A 6,034-nucleotide genomic window follows, 5' to 3' on the forward strand; every position below is an offset into this window, starting at 1 on the left:
TACAGCGCGTGTTTTCACCCAGAATTCTATGCGATTCAAGATGGTGGACTCGGTGAGGTAAATGCATGCTTCTACCGAAAACATCGTCATGTTTTGGGTCTATAATACACGCTGTTGCGTTTACTAGTCAGGAGTCAAACAGCCATGTGAATCCTCTTTCCCGTGGAAATAAGAATAAACATGCTTTTTTGATATTTCCTTGTCTGGTGGGTTTTTCTGGCTAGAAATTCGACGATAACATAAGGGGGAGGGGGGCAGAAGGCAGTAATTCACGAAAGTTTGGAGGGTTATACAGTGTTAGAACCCTACAGTTTTCCAGATGTAGAACCCAGGCCTGGCGGACCTGTCAAATTAGCGCGCCCTGAACGGCAGCCTGGACAGATTCCCCGCCCTGATCAGGCCCTGCTGGGACACACTGCGTGCCAGCCCCAACTAGCATAGTAGGGCCTTATAACATTGTAATGTTGTTTGGAGTTCAGTCCCTCAACAATTTACTTCCCATGTTTGTTCCATATTGAAACATTTCTTTTCCTAGAAGGCGGAAAAGACATTCGTGAGAGCCGTACCAACCAGTAACAGTCAGTAGAGCAGGGCTGACTCTGGTTAAACTGCACGCAGATCCATGACGCAGAGGTATGGCCTGAGTGTTGGAAAAGTTGGCCAGGTACCTGAGCTGTTGGCAACACATAGAAATTGTGCAAAGAACGCTGTAAGAGCCAACAGGTCTGAAACGTTGTATATAGACAAATAGCAGAAGGACTGGATAGTGAAAAGGTCCGAAAAACGCCGCGTAAAATAAACATCAGCCCCTCGATCGACAGCTGTGTGTGATGCGGACCGTTCTCAAGCCTTTCCACTGACATTTCCGCACAAAAGATGCTCCCACTTCTCAACCCATCGGCGTTAACAGTCAAAGAACGTCCACAGAATAAACTGCGAGTTGAAAACAGCTGTTTTCACAATGGGAATGGTGATGGACGGTGGAGTGTTCGGGTGAATGGAGACTTTTTGTGGAGCGGCGTACTCGCCTGGTTGTTGTTCTGAGCCCACCTCTCTCTACTGCTCTCTAGATCACTTAACCACGACCTCTCTTTGGCTATCGGCCCTTATTTTCCAAGGGGACGGGTCACTTCACTCAGAAGAGTGTAAAAAGGGTTACCTGCTATCGGTAGTGTTTACCTTTTGTGGCGTAATCAGATCGATGTTTTCCCTGCTACTCTTTAAAGTTTGTAGTAATGTGTATGAGCAGGGGCACTAGTAACATTACTAACATTACAATACTGTATATCTCCTAATCAACACAACGATAGTGATTGCTTCCTTCGTGTTTACATTATCTCCTGGCTGTCCAAAATAAACTTAACTATAACACAAAATTATCCGTCGGCACCACATTGCTTATGACCATAATTAAAGCTTTCCGTTTGGGCAGCAGCTGATCAGAACCGACCCAACACATTAAAACAAATTTGCGGGAGTGATGTGCCTTTCCTTCGGAAAATGTAGAAATAACAGTTTCGAAGTTGTTTAGAAGTTAGTCTTGCCGCCCTCCCACTTTTCTTCTGCCAACGATGATCGTTTAATCGCACACCGTAAATACCTCCACGTCGGTCCTCTCGAGTTGGGGACATTTTAGTGCCTTATGGTAGTATGTTGGTTACAATGCCATGGCTGCTATAGCGGGTCATTGGTATGTTCAATCATCACAAATTACCGCTAGTGTGTCAATGATAGGTCATAACTCACCAATATAGTTAAGACTACTTCAATGCGACCGTACATAGCGACATAGGGCGGCGACGAACAAAACTCACCCGTCCTTGTTTATTACATAGAGTTTAGCGTCGCTGGGTGAAGACCTGGTGAAAGGCAATGGATTTGCACCTGTACATACACCGTCACCTTTCTTCATTTCTTCTCCTTTTCACAACGAGACCACTGTTACATACATACAATCGACCGTTTGAACGCTTAGTCCGTGCACATAGCTAACCGTCATTCGTTAAATTCCTGGTACATAAAAAAGGAGACTATAAACGTGTTACCGTTCTGATTTAATAAATGTCCAGTCATACTCAACCGCGTCAAGTAAGGCACAGCCAGCAAACATCTCAGCAGGTTTACACATAGTAACAGACACGACATGGCGACTGGGCATACATTTACTTACGCAAACAGAGCAGGGATTTGCTGCTCTTAACATTCTGGGGCAATCAAAAATCAATAAGACCGTTATTTGATGGTTGGCCGTTGACTTTGTCGTGTGTGAGAGCCTGGTGTAGGCGTCATGGCGAGACGGCCGCCATGGTGGCATTTGCAATTACTATTGGCCAGAGGAGTCAACATTTTCTCATCAATCACCGTCCTACAACATATCGAAGATGGTATTTGCGATAGCGGCCGATAAATTATACTGAAACACACGTAATAGTTAAATTCATCTGGCGTCTGCTATATGTGTAAAGACTACCCTTATACATTAATAAACACTTTGCACAACCAAAAAGAGAAGCCAAATAATATAGTAGATTTCGTGGCTTGTAGTAATAAGATATACTAGTTATAGTACATTGGTTTGTTGTTTGGTTCTTTTATTTTACAGGCAAAGTATTATTCTTTGGAAAAATAATTACAAGTGTTTTAAGACTGATCAATCAATCATTTCAATCAAGACCGTCTGGACATCTAGTATCCTCGAGTGCCGAAAAACCAGCTGCCTTTTTTGTACCAGAAGAGACCAGAGGAAGCTCATTCTCAGAGATCTTTCGGAGGGAACAAACACGAACAACTCCTTAGACCCAGAAAGCACTTAACACAACCCGACACGTTAAAACAGTATACACAAACGACAAGAACGGTCCTGTGTTGGAGTGCCGTGCTCTATGAGTAGGGTTTTAATGACCCCGTTATCTCGTTGACACGCACGAAGGAGTAAATATTGGCTGAGCAAATTGCCGGATGGACCAGGGATTGTTGGGCTCAATTATTGATTCTGCCCGTTAAGTGACATTTATACCTGTTGCCAACGTCGTCAAGCAACTACCTTTAGGGCTAGGGCTAGGTATTTCCTGTTAATCTGGCATAAGTCAAATGTTGAGATACTCAACGACACCTATTCTAGCGATTACAAATTCAAGTGACTTGAGATACTATAACATTTAGGACATTCTAAAACCAGTTTGATTTACACATCTGTTATAGTCCTTCTTCACGACAAATAAATAATTCAGATGCCTTTGATCCACAACCGACATTTACATTTAATGATATAATCGGAAATGTGCATATTTCTAAAACAGGTGTCATGAAGACACATAGATATGTATTACCAGTTGAGATCTTTTATGACGCTTTCCAGAGATTTTTCAGAAAATATGCTGAAACTGAACGTCAAAACACATCCATCTTACTTTATTATGGGAAATGATCACCACTGGTATGGATTACGACTCTTTCAGGCAAACATTTCGAAGCCGATGACGCCAAGGCAAAAGCATTCAGAACTGGGAAGCAGACAGAGTACTGGTCGGCTATGTGGCATTCTTAACATGCCTCAGATATCGGTTGGGAGGGACCTTTGAGGCTGGTCAAATAACATTGTTTGGTTGACGTTCCACCCTTTCTTAGCTCAAAAGACACGTATGGTCAAGTTTAGTAACAAACCTGACCCAAAAGACCTAGGTGCCAAGTACAGCCGAATATGGAAAGTTACACCGTGCAGCAATGACCTTCAGAATGGATAATGCGCAATAATTTTGTCGTCAGAATTTCTAAAATGAGAACACAAAAACTATATTCTGTTGCTATTTCATTATTTGTGCACATTCTAAATTGATTTTCTCCAACTTTCATCACATATGTAGTAACAGGAATCGGTACCTTGCTTTCCATAAATCTCATACACACAAAGAAAACGACAAAGAGGTCAAATGCCTCAATGTCAATCAAGGTAGGCCACCATGGCAGTTCATACGTGTGTGGAACGAAGTACGAAGTGATCTTGTTTGTATCCATACTCAAGACATAGACGGCGCTCCGACTGTAGATAACAAGAATCAACAAGTGTCTGTTCCCTTTCTGACATACAGGGATAAATTTGACAAATGTACGTTAGTGCTATTTGTGAGTGGGTGTGTGGGAGCTGAATGTAGATGCTGTATTTTCTTGTAGGCAATACTTGCATGTATTATCGAATACTCAATTCAGTCTGAATACTTCAACGGAAAACGTAACTGCCCTGTAGGTCAGACACGCGCGGGGTAAAGGGTCATGAGATTGATTACGACAGAAAGAAAGCGGACTAATCCCGAGGGTCGTCATGAGCTAATTGCCCATAATAACCGTAATCATCTTAATCTGAAGAATAATGAATGGGTCGCATTTATCACTATGACAACAAAACAAGTCGTAAAGTACAAACATGAAGGTCAGTGAGCTGTTGACAAGAATTTATAACAGTGGTTCTGCCACTGTTGACGAACTATTTTCAAAGCTTTAGAAAGCTCCTTGTCTCTTCAACTATATACCTCTTGTTCTCAACAATAATCACTAATCTTATCTTACTTTCAAATCAGAATCAAGCTCATGTTATTTATTCTAGTCAATGATTTAGTTGAGGAACTCGATGGAGTAAATTGAAGAATTGACGTCAGGTCGCATTGATACACAGACGCTCGGAAACATGTTCTCTGGACTGCAGACAAGTCATTGGCCCCCACAACTGAATGGGGACGGGGTGTGTTCAAAGTCAACAAGTTCCACCGAGTGAAACTTGGAATTGCACCGCCGTAATCCTAAGCACGATTATAGTCAACTTTGTAAACAACTAATAGTCGTCCGTAAGTATGGAAACCTCACGAACTGTTTGCGCTGTGCCTTATCGATGACAGGGAAACTGACTGTATTGACGTCTACTTTTTACTCGTGTTCGCGCAAAACGCAACACTTTAATACAAGAGCAAAGTTTGTCTTCAAGGAAAGCGTGTTGCATACCATTAAATTTGTCACGTTTCAAAATCTAATCCCTGAAAGCTACATGAAGAACGTGTAGCAATGTATGCCCTATGCTGAATAGGACAAATAGTGATTACTGTGAGTTCCGGTCATTATGGCTACTTTCAAGACAATGTATGTCGCATTGACGTCATCTTCCAATCAGCCAGTAAACACGTAAAGGCTGTTTGAAAGAAGAGCAAATAGAACAGACGTCATCATTCACAGTAGGGAGATTGAGCACGTTGGTCTGGGTCGGACTTCCAAAAAAGCACGATTCTAAAACACGTCTGCCACGGAAGAACTAACACTGGCTGTTTTTAACGCCCCAGTTCAAAAAGTAAAGGACAACACCGCTTCCTTTTAGTCTACTTGACCTCAAGTATGTTTGCAGCCATTCTCTGAGTGGTTTCAGAGTGAATAACATGCGGGTTAACCAAGGTCACGGTGTAGACGTGACCTTGTGCTTTGGTCAACAATCTTCTGTGACTGTTTTGCGATGTGAGGGACTAGCAGTTATTTGTACGCGCTGCCTGCATTGTCCTTGATGGCTATATGATAAAATGGGAACTTGCGTCGCCATATTGGGTTCTAATGGGTTCCAAGCAGGATCTCTAACTGTTGGCTTGATAAAAGTAAGAAGGAAATAAAGAAGTACAGAAGAAAGCTTATAAAATGTGACGTCTTGGTTTTCAAGACTTAGACGAGACACTTACTTCGACGATTGTTATTAAGTTCTCAATATTGAATCTTCATGTTATCTGTTTAGTATTGGGTCGCGCACTTTTATAACAGTAGGTTTGATTAGGGATTTCCGCGTTGATATCACGGGTTACTAGGGTCCATGTTATTCATTTACGGTTGAACTCCTCCTTACGCCGTTGTGATGTTACACAATACTAATTAGTTGACCCGCCGCCCCAGAGTGATCAAATACAATGAAGCAGTCGTGCATTCATACTGTTGAGCAACTCAGGAAACGGTGACTTCAACACCGTGTAATTTGTGGTAGGTAAGATAAATCTCGGAGGATGAACGAGTA

At 42.2% G+C, this 6,034-nt stretch overlaps 1 protein-coding gene across 6 annotated transcripts in view; it reads left to right on the top strand.

Annotated features, from left to right (window-relative positions):
• The window catches only part of LOC136435189 (dynein axonemal heavy chain 3-like), a 64,859-nt gene that overhangs the window by 5,488 nt on the left and 53,337 nt on the right, over positions 1-6,034 (top strand). The window lies entirely within an intron of this gene.

Source organism: Branchiostoma lanceolatum, chromosome 5 (assembly GCF_035083965.1).
Source record: "Branchiostoma lanceolatum isolate klBraLanc5 chromosome 5, klBraLanc5.hap2, whole genome shotgun sequence".
Taxonomy (NCBI): domain Eukaryota; kingdom Metazoa; phylum Chordata; class Leptocardii; order Amphioxiformes; family Branchiostomatidae; genus Branchiostoma; species Branchiostoma lanceolatum.